We start from the raw sequence: 22,276 nt of genomic DNA, 5'->3' as shown, positions 1-22,276 counted from the left end.
CTGATGTTATTCCTGAGTCAGCCCCCACAAAATTCATGTCCTCTAGTTCTTCCACCATCCTGTTTCTGAAAAAGGTTTATTTGTAGATTAATACCTTTCAAATATTTGAATATCTGTATCATATCACCCCGTCTCTCCTTCCTCCTTGAGAGTACATCTTCAGGTCATCAAGTGTGTCCATATATTTCTTGTGGCACAGAACGTCATGCCATTTATGTCACTTTTCTTTGAACAGCTTCAAAACTGAATACAGTACTCCCAAGTGGGGCCTCAAGGACTTGTACAGGGGCTTCAACACCTCTTTTCTTCTGCTGACTATATCTTTCTATACAGTCTAGCACGCTTCTGGCCATGGCCACCGCTTTGTCACATTGTTTCATCGCCTTGAGTTTCTCAGACACCATCACCCCAAAATCCCTCTCCTGAGCTGTACTTAAACCTATCTGATACATCGCCTTTGGCTTTCTGCACCCAAGTGTATCATTCTGCACTTCTTCACATTAAATTTTAATGGCAGACCTTTGACCAGTCTTCAAATTTTGGGAGATCTCTTCTCATGGTTTCTACTCCTTCTAGGGTATTTAGGCTATCTTTGTTCATCCATAAAAAGGCAAACTTTTCCTTCTAACCCTTCAGCAATGTCTCTCACAAATTAAACAGCATATTCTGTTTAAAATTATTAAACATAATCAGCCCCAGTACTGACCCCTGAGGCACTCCACTACTTGCCTTCCTTTTCTCCAAGCAAATTCCATTTATCACCACCCTTTGCCTGTCGGTTAACCAGTTTCCAATTCAGTTCACTACTTTGGGTCCTGAGTTTGGCCCCCTCAGCTTATTAATGAATCTCTAAAGATCTATTAAATCCTTAAGAGATCCTGCCAGGATTTCTTTGAGCTCCTTCAGTATCCTGGGATGTATCCCATCCGGCTCCATAACTTTGTCCACTTTCGGATTTTGAAGTTGTTCATAAACACTTTCTTCTGTGAGCAGTGCAATATCCACTCTATTTCTAGATATATCCTCGGCAGCTGACCATGGTTCTTCTCCAGTATTTTCTTCTGTGGACACTGAAAAGAAGTATTTGTTCAGCACATTTACTTTGTCCTCATCACTCTCCACATAGCTGTTCTCAGCCTCACCATTCCATTCCATTCCTAGATTTTCTCCTTTCCCCAGTATATCTGAAAAAGGACTTGTCACCTATCTTTACATCTTTAGCCATTTTTTTCTTCCACCTATGCTTTGGATAGCTTGAGTTTAATCCAGCAAACTGTTCCTTGATCCTTCTGCTGTTTTGTATTTCTTGAATGCAGGCCTCTTTAGCCCTTATTTTTTCGACCACTTGTTTGGAAAACCATATAGGCTTCCTGTTTACCTTGTTTTCTTTTACTTGTGTAAAGATTTAGTGCAATATTTATAGCAGGTTTCAGCTTGAACCACTGGCCTTCCACCTTTCCTATGCCTACCCATGCCATCAGATTCTTCAGGTATTTTACCAAAATCATCATATCTGAAATACAATAGTTTTGTGCGTCTGCAGTCCACTGTTGCTTTTATATCAAAAAGTATCTTCACTTTGGATTGCATCTGATGCAACAGATTTTATAGTTGTCAGCACAGGAAAATTATAGTTATTCCATATTGAGCTGTACCATTGCTGTCTGTAAGTCTCTACAGACTGGAAATGTGAGCTCAAGTTTTGGTAGGGAAGAAAATTGGCTAGGACTCACAGCATGTTAACCTGAAATGTTACCTAGTCAGACTTACATGTTTCCAGTTGCTTCATTATTAATTTTAATATTTCATTCTTTTCTTCCTTTTTAAATTACATTTTTTTTTCTTCAGTTGACTTTCATATAGGGCTGGAGCGACTGGGATTCACTATGAGGCTTCTGAAACCTTCACAATCGTTGGCATTTCTTAGTGTCTGTCCTTCTAGGTCAGTGTTTCCCAAGTCCAGTCCTGGAGTACTCCCTTGCCAGTCAGCTTTTCAAGATATCCACAATGAATATGCGTGAACTTGATTTGCATACACTGCTTCTATTATATGCAAATCTTTTTCATGCATATTTATTGTGAATATCCTGAAAATCTGACTGGCAAAGGGAACTCCGGGATCGAACATGGGAAACACTGTTCTAATGTGTTGCCAATTTTCCATTCCTAACTTAACTAAATAGGTGAAAGTCTTAAGAATGCTGGTACTGCCAGCATAGAAAAGTGCCTTTTGGGATGAGGATGGAAAAGAATTTTTATCAGCGATAGGAAAAAAAAAATTGAAAGCCTAGGAGCCAGGCAGAAGTCTTTCTCTTTCCCTTTTTAGGGTGTGTTTAAAATTGTTTCATTTTGGCTTGTATTTCTCCTCCCGTTTCTATTATCTCTGTCCTCCATCTAATGTGGCCCTGTGGAGGTTCTTCAGTCGCTATAATGGATCCTTGATCATAAGTCTGCTGCAGCCCCACGGGCTCAGAATCTCGTGCTGCAATAGCAGTCCCTTCCTTTGGCACAAGTATCAAATTTTTAGACACTTTCAGGTAATCTGCTGTCCAGAATGTTTTCAAGCCCTGCTTACAAGGCTTTTGTATATATGCTGCCTTTAATTGTTTTGTAATCTGTATACAGAATTATCTCTAATTCTTTTTTTGTTGAGAGTTGTGTGAATTCATACATTGTCCTGAAATCTGCAGAACTTAGAGGAAGATGAAAGAGCAAGTATTTTCAGATCTTCTAGTTTGCTTACTTGGGTTGCCAGTTCTGTGAGATTAATCGACCTCTGAGCTGCTGCTCGTTCTTCAACTTTCTGTTGAAAGAAAATGTCTACATTTCTCTTGAGATTGAGTTATCACCTTAATCCTTGAATAATAGATATGAAGTGTGGCTTCCTTTTTTGATTTGAACTAAAAATAATATATGAATTATTTGAGTTGACAAATATAGATTGTCCTTGTGAACTTATTTCACCCAGTTCTCATATGTTGGTACTAACCTGGGTTTACAGCTACAGATTATCAATATATATTCTATTTTCTTTTTTCATTCTTTTCTGAATGTAAGAATAGGCAAACTAGCCCAGTATCCTGCGTCCAACAGTGGCCAATCCAGGTCACAAATACCTGACAAAATCCCAAACAGCAAGATTTCGTGCTACTGATCCCAGGGACAGGCAGTGGCTTTTCCTATATCTATCTTAATAGCAGACTATGGACTTTTCCTCCATGAACTTGTCCAAACCTTTTTTAAACCCAGATACACTAACTGCTGATACCACATCCTCTGGCAATGAGTTCCAGAGCTTAACTATTCATTGAGTGAAAAAATATTTCCTCCTGTTAGTTTTAAGAGTAGTACCATGTATCTTTCTTGAGTGTCCCCAGTCTTTCTACTTCTTGAAAGAGTAAAAAATGGATTTGTGTTTACCTTTTGTACACCACTCAGTATTTTGTAGACCTCTATCATATTGCCCCCTCAGCCGTCCGTCTCTTCCCCCCCCCCAATACAAACCTGTTTTGTTTATTATGTCTCTGCTTATATACCTCTTAATCATCCTCACTTTGACCCTTTTGTTTCATGTTAATAAAATTGTGGCTTTCTGTTTAATGGAATGTGCTGCTTTTCTGGCAGCTTTCAGAGTATAACAATGATTGTCTTTGGTATAGTGTATATCTGCTAACTTTTCTTTTTCCATATATTTTTAACTAGCTCAATAGTCCACAGAAAATCTGTTCTTAGGACATAGATGAAATTGTAAATACTCAAAAAGGGCTGCGCCAAATCTTGTATAGAGAGGATGTAGGCATGAAAAAGGATGACTAGAATAATACGATCAGCTGATTTCAGTCTCCTCTGCATGACAAATTTTCTATGAAGGTTTGTATTGGGTAAAGGCTTTGGGACTGTGGCCTTGATTACTACAAATTTCTGCCACAAGCACCAGTTGGAAGACCATTTTTGTTAGAGGACTGGAGGATAGCAAGCAAATATCCAGTAAACAATGGAAGAAAGAACCAGCCTGCCCAGTTATTCCTGTCCACACTTTATGTGGCTGTGTCCCAGTAGCCCCTTATAAGATCTTCCTCCTCTTATTGCACAGTTCTCATCCCATGCCCAAATCACACAGCTTTATAGTAATCCAGATAACTCCCAATATTGGCTTGCCTATTGACCAAACAACTTGGTCCCTGTAGCCTTTCTAGATTGTACACTGCCACCACCAAATTGCTGCAACATCCCAGCTTTACATAGTTGTAGACGTGAACAATCATTACCAGTCACCATATTACATTCCTATCTAAGGGATTTGGGACCTCACTCTTACAAGTTTGTTGCTGTTGATTTTAGTCCAGATTATTACTTATAGGCATAATTAGCCTGCTGGACAGACCTGGCTGTTGACCTGCCAACATCTTGTGAATTTGTTTTTTAAAATTTTTGTTGCGTTGCCATCTTTCCATGTTCAACCTAGACATTTAATAACTGCTTCTTAGACATCTATATGGAGGGTATCTGTGTGTGTATAGAATTTCACAAAATAAATTGTGGTTAGGGATTCTGGATTTTGTTTTAACCAAAAAACACCGATGCCCCTAATGCAATAAAATTAAAATTGTTTGTTTATTGATTAAACACAGAAAAATACTACTTTCCCCACTTCCTCAGGCTTGTCTTGTATCGTCCACTCTGTTTTTGTGCCTTTTCTGTGCGGATGACTCGTGATACAAATACATATGATTCCTCCAGAAAAGGTGCCCAGCAATGATACCTTTGTACTGTCAAAAACCTCCTATGAGGCTGGAAAATAAACTCCTAAAAACAGAAGCCCACTTAGGCTAGAGACTCTTTGCTCTATGACATTAATACATTTTTTTTAATGCTAGAAGTTTGATATTGTCCTTCCGTTCATAGACCATATAGTTGCAGGAACCATGAATTGATTTTTATCCAGAAGTCAGAGTTAACTGTGAGTGATAAAATTCTGTGCTGTTGCAAGCACTACCTTTATAAACTTTAGAAACTATAAAGTGCACTAGTTTCTATTTTCAGGCCAGTTCTTCTGCTTCACAGGTAGGTTGGGGCAGGGGACGATGTGCAGGTAGCATGCACATTTCCTTGTGGGAAGTAGTACTTGGTAGCTATGCTGTGGTGATGATTACAAGTGGCCCAATTTAGGGTCCACTATTGCAGGATTACAGAAGCTGCAATGACTTGGCTAGATGAAACAGGAGAAGGTAGAAAAGAGGGGGGAAACACCCAGGTAGTTGTGAATGAAGTCTTGTGAAACCTGATTCTTTATTGAATTGAAATTAGATTTACGGTACCAGCTTGAAAAGAAAAGCACAAAATAGAAATATTACAAAGCAAAAAACATATGATCATCAAATAATGTGCTACCTAGTCCACAATAAGGAGTGGGGAAGTGAGGAAAAATCCTTGAAGCTGCAAGAACAAAAACCCCCACAAAGGTTTAAACTAAAGAAAGCAGTCAAATCCGTGTTTGTCAGAGTAGCAACTTCATTCTGAACTGATCCCATGGACTTACAGTGGTGGAAATAAGTATTTGATCCCTTGCTGATTTTGTAAGTTTGCCCACTGACAAAGACATGAGCAGCCCATAATTGAAGGGTAGGTTATTGGTAACAGTGAGAGATAGCACATCACAAATTAAATCCGGAAAATCACATTGTGGAAAGTATATGAATTTATTTGCATTCTGCAGAGGGAAATAAGTATTTAATCCCTCTGGCAAACAAGACCTAATACTTGGTGGCAAAACCCTTGTTGGCAAGCACAGCGGTCAGACGTCTTCTGTAGTTGATGATGAGGTTTGTACACATGTCAGGAGGAATTTTGGTCCACTCCTCTTTGCAGATCATCTCTAAATCATTAAGAGTTCTGGGCTGTCGCTTGGCAACTCGCAGCTTCAGCTCCCTCCATAAGTTTTCAATGGGATTAAGGTCTGGTGACTGGCTAGGCCACTCCATGACCCTAATGTGCTTCTTCCTGAGCCACTCCTTTGTTGCCTTGGCTGTATGTTTTGGGTCATTGTCGTGCTGGAAGACCCAGCCACGACCCATTTTTAAGGCCCTGGCGGAGGGAAGGAGGTTGTCACTCAGAATTGTACGGTACATGGCCCCATCCATTCTCCCATTGATGCGGTGAAGTAGTCCTGTGCCCTTAGCAGAGAAACACCCCCAAAACATAACATTTCCACCTCCATGCTTGACAGTGGGGACGGTGTTCTTTGGGTCATAGGCAGCATTTCTCTTCCTCCAAACACGGCGAGTTGAGTTCATGCCAAAGAGCTCAATTTTTGTCTCATCTGACCACAGCACCTTCTCCCAATCACTCTCGGCATCATCCAGGTGTTCACTGGCAAACTTCAGACGGGCCGTCACATGTGCCTTCCGGAGCAGGGGGACCTTGCGGGCACTGCAGGATTGCAATCCGTTATGTCGTAATGTGTTACCAATGGTTTTCGTGGTGACAGTGGTCCCAGCTGCCTTGAGATCATTGACAAGTTCCCCCCTTGTAGTTGTAGGCTGATTTCTAACCTTCCTCATGATCAAGGATACCCCACGAGGTGAGATTTTGCGTGGAGCCCCAGATCTTTGTCGATTGACAATCATTTTGTACTTCTTCCATTTTCTTACTATGGCACCAACAGTTGTCTCCTTCTCGCCCAGCGTCTTACTGATGGTTTTGTAGCCCATTCCAGCCTTGTGCAGGTGTATGATCTTGTCCCTGACATCCTTAGACAGCTCCTTGCTCTTGGCCATTTTGTAGAGGTTAGAGTCTGACTGATTCACTGAGTCTGTGGACAGGTGTCTTTCATACAGGTGACCATTGCCGACAGCTGTCTGTCATGCAGGTAACGAGTTGATTTGGAGCATCTACCTGGTCTGTAGGGGCCAGATCTCTTACTGGTTGGTGGGGGATCAAATACTTATTTCCCTCTGCAGAATGCAAATAAATTCATATACTTTCCACAATGTGATTTTCCGGATTTAATTTGTGATGTGCTATCTCTCACTGTTACCAATAACCTACCCTTCAATTATGGGCTGCTCATGTCTTTGTCAGTGGGCAAACTTACAAAATCAGCAAGGGATCAAATACTTATTTCCACCACTGTATATAATACACCTTGGCAAAAGGAGGAAGTACTTCTTTAGGCACATGCAAAACCTCTTCCAGATATTTATTCAATAAGACTACTGCAGACATAATTGGATGTTTTGGGAAGTTTAAGAGGGGCAAATTTTCCACAATCTTAAGCTTTCTATGAACTTAAAATTAAAGTTCATAGAAAGCTTAACATGCACTGCTCAACTAACTTTAATTAGAGATAAAATTAATCTTTAATTAAAGCTAGTTGAGCAGTGCATGACTCAGTCATTGCCCTTCTAACTTAACCAATCGCTCCTGAGTGGTTGTAAAAGTTCCCAGTAATTCTGAAGAACTTTTCTGATTAGCAGCCATAAGATCTGTAATAGATTTATGCAAGACAGTAATAGCATCCCACAAAGTGCTCAGTGTCCACAGTAGATTGCTTTCTCTAAAGAAGGAATACTTATTATAGGCTCTAGAATGTCTTGCCTAAACAGGGCTGTTTTTACAGGGTGCTCATAGTTCTTCCCACTGTTCCCTCCACTTCAGGAGCCATTTGCTCCTTGGAAGCTGTCCCAGGCGTGTCTCCTTAGGCAGTCACTCCCGTCGGCATTCAGCGTGCTGGCATGTGACAGGCTTTGCTGCAGTTCCAGCTGCAAAGACACCATCCTTGGAAGAGGTGGGCTTCACGCAGGACTGGGCTCAGAGTTGCTTCTGTCTCCCCAAGAGATGCTGCTTCAATCGTCCTAATGGGGCTGCCGGCGTCTATGGTAATCTGGTGAATATCTCTGGGATGGTTGCCTACCTGAAAGGCGCCAATTGCTGAGATTCTGAAGGGAAATCTTGAGCTTGTCCCTTGCGTTTCATCACCATTCTGGGGGAAAGCCTTGGAGCTAAACTTGCTTGTTGCTTCCTTCAGGATGTTAAATTGGCCACTCCGCACCTCAACACCTGAGCTGGAAGAAACTGCTGGGCCAAAAGACATGTTTTCGTTACATTTATATAATTTTGTACTATGTGTTTTACAGCATCACCTGCAAGCATAGCAGACAAATGCCAGTCTCGTCAAAGTTTCTGTGATGTCTGTTTCCCCTTCCTAGAAGTCCTTCTGCTGCTGCTTTGTATATATCCTGGAGGCGAAGTGGGGTATTTAAATACTTCCAAGGAGTTGGGCCTGTTTCTTTGCAGTAGAGGCTCTAGAATGAGGGGGTCATAGGGTGAAGGTTAAAGGGGAAAGAAGAGAGGAAATATTTACTACTACTACTACTATAAATCATTTCTATAGCGCTACCAGTTGTACGCAGCGCTTCACAATTTAACATGTAGAAAAGACAGTCCCTGCTCAAGAGAGCTTACAATCTAATAGGACAGACAGGACAAATAAGGCATAAGGGAAATATTTACTGAATGGTCAATGGATATGTCTATTTAAATAATGTAAATATAGTCTAAAAAGTTAAGTTTAAACTACTGAAATGTAAATTTTTGCTTGCTTAAAGAGTGAGGCTGAAGGTAGCTGTATTTAGCCCCTTCCCTCAATCTTCCAGATGGTACACCTGGGCTATCCTCACTGTGATTAGGTGTCCTGGGAGAAAGTATTGAAGTGAGTTGCAGCAGGGCAGCTAATATTGAATGATTAATTCAATTTAGCATACTGACCAATAAGAGTTTACTTACCAGTTATTTGTGTAACATGGTACATTCTTAATTTTAAAAGTACGGTATGTATTCCCTGATAATCCTTCAAGACTAGTACTGTACTTTGAAAACAAGAGCCTTTTGACCTGAGAGGGAAAACAAAAGATTTAAATTCTGCTAACAAACAAAATCACCACTGCCACATCCTTTAATGAGAAACTAGAAGTTGGGGCAATTTTGCTATTCTTATATTGCATTTATAGGGGTCGTTACTATGCTGTGGAAATTCACAATTGTGTTGCTGAAGCCGGGGACATTGCACAAACCTGTCTGCAGAAATGCAAAGTTGCATTCTTTGCTCCACACTCAGAGCTCATGGTGATACTGTGAAAACACCAGCCCTTCGAGCATGCTTGACTGGATGGGGTACAATTTACACGATTGTATGTGGGGGTGGGGAGGGTTGAGGTCTCTGAGGGTGATGAGAATTTTTATGACTCGATCCATGACGACAGAGGTTTAAAAGGGCTTGTGGATGCGTTTCAGAAATCCTTTGAAAAGGGTAAGACTTTCGGGGTGGTCCTGAGGGTATATCACTGAGAGACTGTAAAAGGATGTTAAAATACATCGAGGAGCATCGTAAGAGGGTAAGTGTATACATTGAAGGGGATTGTGTTGGAAAGGCCCAGTGGCCATATTGAAGGGGATTTAAAAAAAAAAAAAAAAATGACGAAGTAGAATTGTAAAAAAGGTAGTGGATGGGTGAGGAAAATTGTACAGGGAATCTAAGAGGAATGTGTAAGAGTTTGGGACTTTGTTGTAATTGTCATTTCATACAAGCTCAAAATTACAGTATATGGTATTGAGTGATACAACTGGCTTTGGGCGGTGGGGAGGTGTACACCAATGCAGGTTTCCTGGGCATGAATCGGGGTGTTTATAAAGAAAGGGGTGGGATTTGATATACCACCTTTCTGTGGTTACAATTAAAGCGGTTTACATAGTAAAAATAGGTACTTATTTTGTACTTGGGGCAATGGAGGGTTAAGTGACTTGCCTAGAGTCACAAGCAGATGCAGAGGGAATCAAACCTGGTTCCCCAGCTTCTCAGGCTTCTGCACTAACCATTAGGCAGCTACTCCACGTGTGCTCATTGAGTTTCTGAGTGAGAACAGAGGGGGGTGGGGAGAGGGGTGGTACATACATATTACTTCGGTGAGACATTAAGCAGTTTCTAACATTACCAGTATCCAGAGTCCTAATTTGGCAAATGATCTATCATTTATAGATCATTTGCTTATATAGTTCTGATTTTTGTACTTCATAATCACCACTTAATGTTAAGTTACTAAAGACACTAGGTATAAGTGGAATAGGTGAACACTAATAAAATTAGTTCATTAGCTCATACTGTGTTTCAGAGATGGACCACAAATATCACAAAACGAATCCTTTAGTTTTATAGAGATTAATGTTGAGCATTTTTACAGTTAAAAAAAAAAAACCCAAAACAAACCCTGGATGTCTATTGCACTAAAAAAATATTCCCACTTTCCAAGGTGAAATGACAGTCCTTCTTGTGGTCTGTTACTTTGCAGTACTGCTTTGGTGTTCATTCTGCCTTGTGCTACCTTCATGTCATTAAGGCTTTCCTCTGTGATGAGATGGTGATCAGTGATATTGTTTGTGGTTTGTGGATCAATCTGTTCTCTCATTAGTACTGCTACTAGATGGTACTTGTTCATGATGACAGCAGATATCAACAAACCTATTATGCTCTATTTTCTACCTCTCTGTTGATAGCATGGCTTCTCGCCAAGAAATGATGTAACCAAAGACCATATAAACAGTTTTTTTTAGCCAGTCTGCTGTTTTTTCAGTTACTACAATTTCTGCTTATCCTAAAATTGTTTAGATGTCATGACCTTTCCAGTGATGGAAGTGGTTTGTTATACAAACATGTCTGTCAGCATTGTTTCTTATGAATTTGTCAGATGAAACCCAGAAGGCCCCTCAGATTCATTAAAGTCATCACTAGTTGGAGAACAGGCACAGTGTGCAAACTGAATTTTAACTAGGAAATTTATTTTTCAAGCCGACAGTGCATAGTTCTGTGATAGGGCACTGGTCATTTTGATTGACAGCTGATTTGATCACTAAAATTGTTCCATTATTGAAAGTATAGATATGAATCTCCAGAATAAGATGTATAATGTTGTTTTTCTTTGAAATAATTGGGATGCTCCATCTCATACCATTATAAGTGATGGTAAAACTTTGCTCTTGCGGGCCCCTGGAATATAACTTAATCTATAATAGTGTAAATGCAATAGAAATCTGAAAATGATCACATGCAAGTCATTACTTCTTGAAAAGCATTTTTTCTATTTGCATGTAGACTTTGTTAGGGATGAAGGAGATTAGGCATCTGAGGTAGGACTGAGGAATTTTTCTTGAAAGCACGCAGTTTGTATAAGTTTGCTTCCAGCGTTTTCAGTGATTTCTTCCAACAAGCATATCAATTATCTTTGAAACATTTTTTTCCCAGTTAATCCTGCCTCCCCTTACACTTAGAAATGGAGTCATAGCATAGGCTTTTCTGCTTTGAGGACATTAGCTTCTCCGAGATAGATCCTTTTCTCCGATTGGAAGCCTGAATATTAAAAGATGGCCTAATCTTGACACCTTCCTTGCACATGTACAGAAATTATTATTCTGAAGCAGGCAAATCTCACCTATTTTAGCACTATTCTCAATTACAAAATGTACACCACAGATCTTACAACCATATTTCCCTCCCCCAATTTCAAATGATGAATAGCTTGCATGGTGGTAATATATTCTACCAAAATATATGGTTCATTAGTAATAACAGCTTTATAATAACAGTTGAAATTTCTGCCCGTTGCTGGAATGTATAGATGACTCATCCTTGGAGTCAGGTTGAATAAAATGTTATCAAACAATATAAGCTTAACAAGCAAAACACACATTGCTCTAAGGAAATTAAAAGAAAAAGAACCACTAAGAAAAATATAATGGGAAACAAAATCTTATAATTCTTTTTCTTGAGTCAGTCCACAATCTAGGGGGCTAGTAATTAACATAGAGAATACTAAGGATAATAATTAAGAGGAAATTATAGCAGATTGTATAGCATCTTCTTTACAATCTCAGGGAGCCAGGGGCACCTCACCTAAAGGAAGTGTGCCAGTAGGTCCTGGTGAAGATAAACGGTTCATAGAATACATATCTAGTACTTTGATAAACCACAATACATTCATAAGGAAATCGTATAAATAAGCCCCTAGCTGCACAACTTTAGGCCTTAGCATATGTTTCTTCTGTGTTTCTCAAAAAACATCGGGGGGAGGGGGGAACTTACACCCTAAAGACTGCAAATGACGCACTTTGAAAACTTCAAAAGCCAACCTGAGTTCAAAACTAACTGTAAACGAATACTAGGAACAGCAGTCTCTAGCTGACTCTTCCAGAAAATGTGTCTGTTTGAGACTGTCAAAGGGTTGCGTCACATTACTTCCTCCCTCCATTTTCCTTCTCTTAGCTTCTGGCAAAATATTTATTAGAAATAGGAGGAAGAGAGGATTTAGCTTTTACCACTGAAGATACTTGTTAAACATCTCATTATACAGTAAGAATCTTAGGAAAATTCATAACACGCAGATTCCTCCTGTATGCTGTATTTTCCATAGATTCCATGTTCCAGTGAATAACCAGGTTGTCCTTCATCAGTGCCTCCTGAATCTCTAGTTTTTTAAAACTCCTTCCTTCAAATAAATGTCTTTGGTAGGACAATGCCTAGAATTGGCCAGATGGTGATTTTTTTGTAATTCTTGAAGTGATAGCCAGATAGTTTCAAAATTAAACACAGAAGGACAATTTAAAGCAGCAAGAGAGAAGGATGTAGAACTCACTGTTCCCAGTGTTCGCTTCGCCAGGCTGTATTTTTTTCAATTGAGTTTGAAGACCTCAGTACTAAAATAAGCTTCAGCATTAAGGGCATTCATCCCTAGTGTTATGGTGGATCATATCTACTAGTTGTAGATTCTCAAATCACATAGATTTGAATTATCTGTGAATTAAGCATTATGAGTAGATAACTCGCGTGCATAAGCTACAAGTTGAGAGAGATTTCATTTTACATAGGTTAATTGGCCTGTTCATTGACCAGTTTATGGTCTGTCCCAAGGAGCTAGAAAGAAGCAGGAAGTTGTTGGAACAGTAATGTTTGAAAGGATAATCTTCCTCTTAAAACGTTTGTGCTGGAAGAGAGTAATTCTCGTTTCTGCTCTTCACAGCATGTAGTACCCAAATATGCCAAAATATGAAAAGAAAAGGTAACCGAGAACTGATCATGCAGTGAAAAGGGACTAGTAGTTTAAATTTGGATTGATAAAATCATTGTGGCGTTTCTCTTCTTGGTAAGATTATTGGAGAGGGTGGCAAATGTATTTTTGAATCTAATATATTTCTGGTGTCGACAGCTAACTATGCAAAACAAGTACAGTATGTGCTGTAGAGTAGATTTTATTTTGTAACAGTTTTGCAGGATGTTTAACTACAGTAACAGATTAGGATTGAACTGGATAGAACTGAAGAAGCATCAGCATTTACAAGTCAGAGGGAATCGGGGTATTTTTTTGTTCCTAAATTAAAAAAGCAGAAAGTATTTTTTTATATTGATATAAAGGTTTCAATATTGAAAGCATGCTTTATCTGCAAAGTGGGATCTTAAGTATGTGGCATTTCAATAGTCCTCTCTAGAAATCAAACAAAATAAAACATGGAAAAGAAAATAAGATGATACCTTTTTATTGGACATAACTTAATACATAGTCCTCTCCACACCCATCCTGAATGTGCAAGCCATGTGACGCATGAAAAATTGTAAAGATGAATTAGATGTGGGAAAAGACAGTTAACTGTTCATGAAAGCCAACATCAATCTGAGACTTGGTTTTCAATTTGAGGATACAGTATTTTTTTTTTATGAGGAGCCATACTTTTTAAAATAATTTGAAAACTGAATGTGATTTCTAATATATTAGTTTGATGTTTTAGGGCTGTAATAAAGTTTTTAAATTCTATTTTTTTTTCAGTTTAACTGTTCCCTGTTTATACTGTACACTGAAAGTTGATGTATGTGGTTGAGGGAGTTTTCTCCTCTTAGCCTTTTGTTTCTATAACCAGAAATAAAATTCTGTATGAAATATGGAAAAACACTGCTGCTGTTTCTGTGTTTCTTTCCACCAGGGATTAATTTTTTTTTTTTTTTTTTTTTTTTTGGGGGGGGGGGGGGGGGGAGAGCTGCCTTTTTCCCCCCAGATTTCTCATGTTTTACCATGGAGTGAGTGGCCGTTGAGCAGAGATGGATTCTATCATATGGTAAGTAGACATTTTGAATGAGATTGTGAACTGATTTTATTCTTATTGTAATCCATTCTGAACTGCTATGGAAAAAAGTAGAGTTGAATTGTAGGCAGCATCTTATGGAGATATTGCCGATCACTGAATTTCTGGTATTCATATCTGATCTTCAAGGCTCACAGGTTCATCTGATTTTTGGTATCCACAATTTTATTTATTTAGATTTTGTTCACACCTTTTTCAGTGGTAGCTCAAGGTGAGTTACATTCAGGTACTCTGGGTATTTCTCTGTCCCAGGAGGGCTCACAATCTTAAGTTTGTACCTGAGGCAATGGAGGGTTAAGTGACTTGCCGTAGATCACAAGGAGCAGCGGTGGGATTTGAAGCGGTCACCTCTGGATTGCAAGACTGGTGCTCTAACCACTAGGCCACTCCTCACTCCATAATGAATATTTATCAGAGATATTAGCAGACATTGGGCTAGGAATGAGAGAAACTGGCATGTTTTGGTTACCTTGAAAATCAGGCTGGATGTGCCTCTTGTGACACTATAATGTGACTATTGCCGTGCTATGGCAGAGTTAATTTCTGGATTTTGATAGGGAAAAGAGGATGGGATTTGATATGCCACCTTTCTATGGTTCTAATCAAAATGGTTTACATATGTGACTCCCTGACTAAAGTAGCAGATCTAAAATGTTGAGTGTAGCTGATTTTTCATGTCATGGATCCATAAGCAGTCTGAAAAAGTTACATGTTTGAACTTCTGTAACTTTAATTTTTTTACAGCGCTGCGTAACCCTAGTAGCACTTTAGAAATGTTAAGTAGTTGTAGTAGTATTCACTCACTCCCTGAAAGGCTTCACATAACAGAAGACTATCTCTGCTTAAAGGAAGGACACACACCCAAGGGGCATAGCCAGACCTTGAGCTGGGAGGGGGCCAGAGACCAAAGTGGGGGGGGGGGCACATTTTGGTCTGCCACCCTGCTGTACATACCTTGGCTGGCGGGGGTCCCCAATCCCCGCCAGCTGAAAACACTGCTGCCGCTTATACCTTGGCTGGCAGGGGTCCCCAACCCCCGCCAGCTGAAACTGTTCTGGTCTCCGGTGCCGCCACATTGCCTCCAAGCACTGTCTTCCCCTCATGTCTGGCATGCTCGTTTTAAAGAAATTGAGCATGCATGCATGCTCTGTTTCACTAAAACAAGCGCGCCAAACCATTAATGGAAGTGAGAGACGGGCAGGCAATGCAGCGGCGCCAGAGACCAGTGGTGGACAAAGGCTTCAGCTGGTGGGGGTTGGGGACCCCTGCCAGCCAAACCAGGGTCCCAGAGCAAATTTGGGGGGCTTAGGCCCCGTGTAGCTACACCACTGACACACACACACACATATACACTCACACATGCACACTCTGACATCATGTGCAACTTAGTCCCCTTATTTTCTTATTCCTGTTACTCTATATGCTCCATCTTTGGTTAATACCCTTTGCTGTCTATTAAATTTTTGTTGCATATTGTGTTGACATTGTAATGTAGTATACTTTGACATACTTTGTATTTGAATATTTTTACTGCTGTAATTGTCTATTGCTTATGTTTGACTTGCTGTACACCACTTTGAGTGAATTCCTTCAGAAAGGCAGTAAATAAATCCTAATTGTTTGCTCTAACAGAATTCATTAAAATCTCTTTTTTTTGTTTCTGTTGACTTTACTTACCTTTTTCCTAGAGATGGTCATATATACAGGTACTTATTTTGTACCTGGGGCAATGGAGGGCTAAGTGGCTTGCGTCACTTGCCTAGAGTCACAAGAGCTACAGTGGGAATTGAACTCAGTTCCCCTGCTTCTCACTAAACTGATGTCTTGAGAAAAAAATGTGGGGTTGATACTCTGTGCAGTTTAAGTGAGCAGGAGATGTTCCTGCCCGTTTAAACCAGGCTGAGTGGGCCATCAGATTTTCAGTGGCAATTAACTGCACAGTATCGCTTAAAGCCTGGTGTGACTGCCATGACACCTGCCAGTTAGTGCCCAGGTGGTCTGGGGTGGAGCTGGGAGTTGTAGGCAGTGTCTGTTCCTGCATACCTAACTGGTCATGTAGGACTGTACAAAAGGCAGTCCTAACTTTGATACAAAAAGGACCGCTATATCAGTAGAATCAAATATTGAAAGCAAACTACATAAACTATCTAAAAATATAGTGAAACTGGTGCTCAGAATATAGTGTAGTGATTACTTGTGATCATTCAACCACCTGGCAATCACTAAATTCAATCATTGCACCATTAATCCCTACCAGATCAAGTCCTTAATTAAAAACTGTTAAGTGAAACAAGAAAACTTACCTGTATCAGATGATATTGCCGTTTGCTGTCGATTACCCAGGATTAGAAATGTCTCAAGGTGGTGCTAGCGTACCAGACCAAAGTGTTTTAATAAAGGTCCATTATGAAAAATCCCACACATGAGAGAGAAATCTCTCCACAATCGGAATCCAAAATATGATCAAATCTGTAATCCTCTCCCCGACATGATCATGTTTCACCATGGGCTTCTTCAGGAGGATGGCTCCAAAAATGACCATACTTCACATACCTCACTTTTGGTACTTTTTCACTCAGCGGGTCACATCCCTGTGCCCTAATCAGTGAAAACACTCTCAGAAAACAGTTTAAAATAGTACCAATGTGCAAAAACTCAATACATTTATTTATTATTTTATTATCACATTTATACCCCACATTTTCCCAACTGCGTCAGGCTTAATGTGGCTTACATCACACTGCAAAGGCAAACGCCAATCTAGTAAATTAAGCTAATACAAATTAAAACCTACATAAGAAATAATGGAGAGGATGGGGAAGGAACAGGGAAACCAGGGGAGAGGAGGGAAGGGGTGGATGTGTCCAGAATTGACATAAAATTGATGTATATCAAGCAGTGGAGACCCTGGCTGAGTCCTTGGGGTAGGCCTTTCCAAATAAGACGGTCTTGAGATCTCCTGAAATTTAGATGGTTTTGGATGGTTTTAATGATTTCTTCAAACAGTAGCCAATATCACAAATAATCAAAATTAAATTCTTAACTTGTAATCCGTGCCCCCCTGGGTTCAACAAGTGCCCTGTTTTGATGATCACGTTTAGAAACCCACACCAGAAGACAAATGCAGCATTCTGAAATGCTAAAAATGGCATGTTTCCAGCATGTTTCTGCAGCTCTAGTGCCATACTGTGGCCAAATGGGTACCTTTCACCTATGGCAGAGCCCTCGTACAGAGATCCTCTTTCTAGCTGTGAGCAGTAAAGTTACCAGAAAAAAAAAGGCTTTAAATGAACTGGAATGGGAATTAATCCCAGCGACTTCTACGATAATTACAAATAGATTTTTCTATCTTATTCATTTTCTTAAAAAAAAAATTTAAAGATTTTTTTTACATGTCAGGAGGAGTTTAAAATATATCACACTTTCCCAGGTTAAAAATAATTTTAGTTTGGGCTTTTTTATGCATCTCACTAAAATGTAAAGAACTTCTGAAGAAGGCTTTTGTTAAAATCCTACATTTAATCAGCTGTTGTAATTGATTAATGGGTTTACTGGCTACACTGACACACTTAAAACATTGCTAAAGGGGGGGGGGGGTGGTAGTTCCAACTTGTGTTGAGGCAAATTGTGTATTTTACCATAATGCACATTAAGCCACCGTGGGCCAGTGGCGTAACCACGGGTGGGCTTGGGTGGGCCAGGGCCCACCCATTTATGGCTCAGGCCCACCCAACAGTGGCACATGTTTAGTGGTAACTGGTGGGAATCCCTGAAGATTCCCCCCTGATGGTAACGAAAACGCTAATCTCCACAACACTGGCACCTGCCCATGCTCAGCTTTCAGTGCATTCCTGCTGCCAAGGTGGAAAGAAGCATTTTCCCACCAGCTGAGATTTTTTTTTTGGGGGGGGGGGAGAACACGGTGCCCACCCAATTCTTGTCTAGGCCCACCCAAAATCTGTTGTCTGGCTACGCCCCTGCCGTGGGCTATATAATAATGATATGCAAAGTACATCAATATGATGTAAACTGAAAAAACAGCTTAGTTTAAATTTTGCAAGCTGCCTTTATTTATTTATTACATTTGTACCCCGCGCTTTCCCACACACAGCAAGTTCAATGCGGCTTACATAGTAAACAGAATTACAAAGTATTATAAGGAGACTATTACAAATTGTAATAAACATAGTAATAGTAATGTTTTAAGAATATGGTTATTTGTGGTTAAAGAAGAAAAAAAACTACCAGCTTTGAGCTGTCTTTATTTTTGCTGACTGGGAGGCTGATGTTCAAAGCCCAGGTGCTAAAAAAAAAAAAAAACAACCCATAGTGCAACAGCAAGAAAAACAGCTAATCAATGCTCCAAGCAAATGACATATAATTTGTGCTGTTAAACTGAAAAGGAAGGTGTCTGGTGCATGTGCTGAAAAGTTTCACCTTAAAGTGCGGCTCTTGTGCCGTATGCAGTCAAAAACTGGAATTACAAGAGCACATCAGTGTTGATCTGCCCCTTTAAGTATGAGTCTTTCAAATATTTAAGCGTAGAAAAACAGGCGCTGATGTGTGCTTTCGGTTTTGCTCGAATTTGCACACGTTTGTTTCTCGCTTATCAGTGTGTAGAAGCTGGCCAGACTTCCACTTTAAAAAGACAGTGAGAATCTGAGAAGAAATCCTATCCCCAGAACCCGCAATGCTGCCCCTGAGCTGGCGATAATTTTTCAGCATTACAGACCATTTGCTTCTGGGCATTAGGAAGGAATAGTTAACTGACCTCATTAGCATTCAAATACATTAGGATGCAATTTGCGGGCATCTTTGGTATACACATTAGCACCAGTACTCGAGCTCTGAGCATTTGGTGCTTTATAACGTCTACAAATCTGGCGCTAACCCCTTTTATCGCTGGCACTAGTTTTTGAGCTCTGGACTGCTAATACAAGGCCTGATGCCACTGTGTGCTATCTTAAAGGTCCTAGATATTTAGCATTTTGGAAGTCCTCATCGTCTTTGCCTCACTTCCTCGCCTTTTGTCTACGTGTCCATGAGGTTTTGGCAGTGGCATACCTAGGGTAGTTGACACCCGGGGCCGGTCATTTTTTTAACACCCCCCTCCAAAATCCAGTACTAGGCACACCGAGAATACAAAACACTCAGGACCTATGGAGCAATTCTACCATACCATAAGCAGTCATTTCTACGAGTCACACAAGGAAAAAGAAAGCATCTTAAACACTACAGTGAGCACTAGAACATCAATTCACCTATTGTAAATGGAAACCAGACAGAAAAGTACAGATCGCCAATCCTGCACAGTCAATGCCAACTGAAAGTCATGTCTTTTTCACAAACACAGATACACCCTAATCCACTATAGAACAAGTAATCATAAACTTTCTATTTAGACAAAAATTAAACAACCCCCAAGATGCCTGACTCTGCATACAACGCAACACCACAGAAACAGAAAATGTCCCCTAGTACTGTGCAAAATATAAAGACAACAGATGTAAATTTGAAAAAAAAAAATAACAAATACCAATCACCACTTTACAAATTAACAAATAGAAATAAAACAAATATAGAAAATAAAATACCATTTTAATGGACTAATGCATTTAGCTGTCAGAGGCCAAAACCTTCTTCCTCAGGTCAATACAGTATAGTGTATTAGTGTCCTATCCTGACCTGAGGAAGGGGGTTTTGTTCTCCGAAAGTTAGTCAAAATTTATCAAAATTAGTCCAATAAAAAGATTACCTTATTTACATGTTCTATTATAAACATTTATTAACACAGCTACAATACTACTTTATCCTAAAGCAAAAAAAAAAAAATATATATATAAGTACATAAGTACATAAGTAGTGCCATACTGGGAAAGACCAAAGGTCCATCTAGCCCAGCATCCTGTCACCGACAGTGGCCAATCCAGGTCAAGGGCACCTGGCACGCTCCCCAAACGTAAAAACATTCCAGACAAGTTATACCTAAAAATGAGGAATTTTTCCAGTCCATTTAATAGCGGTCTATGGACTTGTCCTTTAGGAATCTATCTAACCCCTTTTTAAACTCCGTCAAGCTAACCGCCCGTACCACGTTCTCCGGCAATGAATTCCAGAGTCTAATTACACGTTGGGTGAAGAAAAATTTTCTCCGATTCGTTTTAAATTTACCACACTGTAGCTTCAACTCATGCCCTCTAGTCCTAGTATTTTTGGATAGCGTGAACAGTCGCTTCACATCCACCCGATCCATTCCACTCATTATTTTATACACTTCTATCATATCTCCCCTCAGCCGTCTCTTCTCCAAGCTGAAAAGCCCTAGCCTTCTCAGCCTCTCTTCATAGGAAAGTCGTCCCATCCCATCCCATATATATTATTTACAGTTTGTCATCTCTGGTTTCTGCTTTCCTCATCTTCTTTTCACTGTCTTCCTTCCATCCAGCATCTGTCTTCGTTCTTTCTCTCAACACACATATAATTTTAGACTCCTAAATAGATATTGATTGTGTCAAGTATGAATTCTATTTAAATTATAGAGGAAAAGCATCAATCCTGGCATGTGCTCCTTGTGTTGTAAAACAATGTTAGGGAGCACTGCCCGATCATCACTGGCTCAAAAACCTCTATTAAGTAACCCACTTCTATTTTCTTATTTTAATCAAATTTAAACTTCATGGCCACTTAGCTTGGTATGATATTGGAAGCCATGGAATGAGATCAGGGAGCCCAGGGAAGAGGTGTAGATTGAAAAAAGAAGGGGTCCAAGGACAAACCCCTGAGTAACTCCAACAGAGAGCGGGATGGGGGTGGAGGAAGAACCATGAGAATGTACTCTGAAGGTATGGTGGGAGAGATAAGAGGAGAACCAGGAGAGGACAGAGCCCTGGAACCCAAAAGAGGACAGTGTGGCAAGAAGTAAATTGTGATTGACAGTGTCAAAAGTGGCGGATAGGTCGAGGAGGATGAGGATGGAATAATGGCCTTTGGATTTGGCAAGGAAGAGATCATTGCAGACTTTAGATAGCGCCGTTTCTGTAGAATGTAAGGGGCAAAAGATGGATTGAAGTGGATCGAGGATGGCATGAGAGGAGAGAAAATCAAGGCAACGGCTGTGAATGGCACGTTCAAGTAACTTGGAGAGGAAGGGTAGGAGGGAAATGGGGCAGTAGTTGGAGGGACAGGTAGGGTCAAGTGATGGTTTTTTGAGGAGTGGTGTGACACTTGAAGGTGTCAGGGACAGTTGCAGTGGAGAGAGAGAGAGGTTGAGGATATGACAGATGGGGGGGGGGGGGTGACAGTAGGAGAGATGGTGTTAAGTAAGTTGGTGGGGATGGGGTCAAAGGAACAGGTGGTGCATTTCGAGGAGAAAAGAAGATGGGCGGTTTCCTCTTCGGTGATGTGATAGGAAATGAGGAGAAGGAGGCCTGGGTTGGTTGAGGGAGTGGGTTATAGGGAGAAGAGGAGGAGAAGGTTTGGATATAGCAACTCTGTACATGTAATAAAATGAAACATAGAAACAGAACCATGCTGGCAGATAAAGGCCATATGACCCATCCACTCTGCCCATCCTCTGTAACCCCTAGTTCTTCCTGTTCCTAATTGATCCCACATGCTTATCCCATGCCTTTTTCAATCCTGGACCAGTCCTCGATTCCACCACCCTTTCTGTGAAATAATATTTCCTTAGGTTACTCCTAAGCCTATTCCCTCTTAACTTTGTGGTATGACCCCTCATTCCAGAGCTCTTGTTCATTTGAAAAAGGCTCTCTTCCTGTACCTAAATGCCCTTGAGATATTTAAACGTTTCTACCATGTCTCCCTCCTCTCTTCCAGTGCATACATGTTGAGGTTCATAAGCCTGTCCCGAAACGAACTTGTACCTCAGCTCTCTGAAGCCAGTAGCACTTTGTTTTCTTTTGATTTGCAGTTAACCTCGCAGGCTCAGCGACTAGCAGCAGCGCAGGACTCCGCGGGTCACTCCAGTGCAGTCCCTGTGTAGGTACAGCTAAGCACCGCACTCCTGTCCTGATGCCCTAAAGTGCTGCTAGTAGCACCAGTAGCCACGCCCGTGGCCGTCGCGGCTTCTGACGTCAGT

The 22,276-nt window shown here is 40.4% G+C and overlaps 1 long non-coding RNA gene across 1 annotated transcript; it reads right to left on the bottom strand.

Annotated features, from left to right (window-relative positions):
- Positions 1-16,878: 16,878 nt before the first annotated feature.
- LOC115475605 lies at positions 16,879-22,219 on the bottom strand. Its single transcript, XR_003943069.1, has 3 exons — positions 22,062-22,219; positions 20,563-20,669; positions 16,879-17,137 (listed from the first exon to the last, which is right to left on the bottom strand). It is a non-coding gene; the product is annotated as an uncharacterized LOC115475605 (long non-coding RNA).
- Positions 22,220-22,276: the final 57 nt, after the last annotated feature.

Source organism: Microcaecilia unicolor, chromosome 8 (genome assembly GCF_901765095.1).
Source record: "Microcaecilia unicolor chromosome 8, aMicUni1.1, whole genome shotgun sequence".
Lineage (NCBI taxonomy): Eukaryota > Metazoa > Chordata > Amphibia > Gymnophiona > Siphonopidae > Microcaecilia > Microcaecilia unicolor.
The sequence above is the reverse complement of the archived record's forward strand: the minus strand, read 5'-3'. Positions and strand labels throughout refer to the sequence as shown.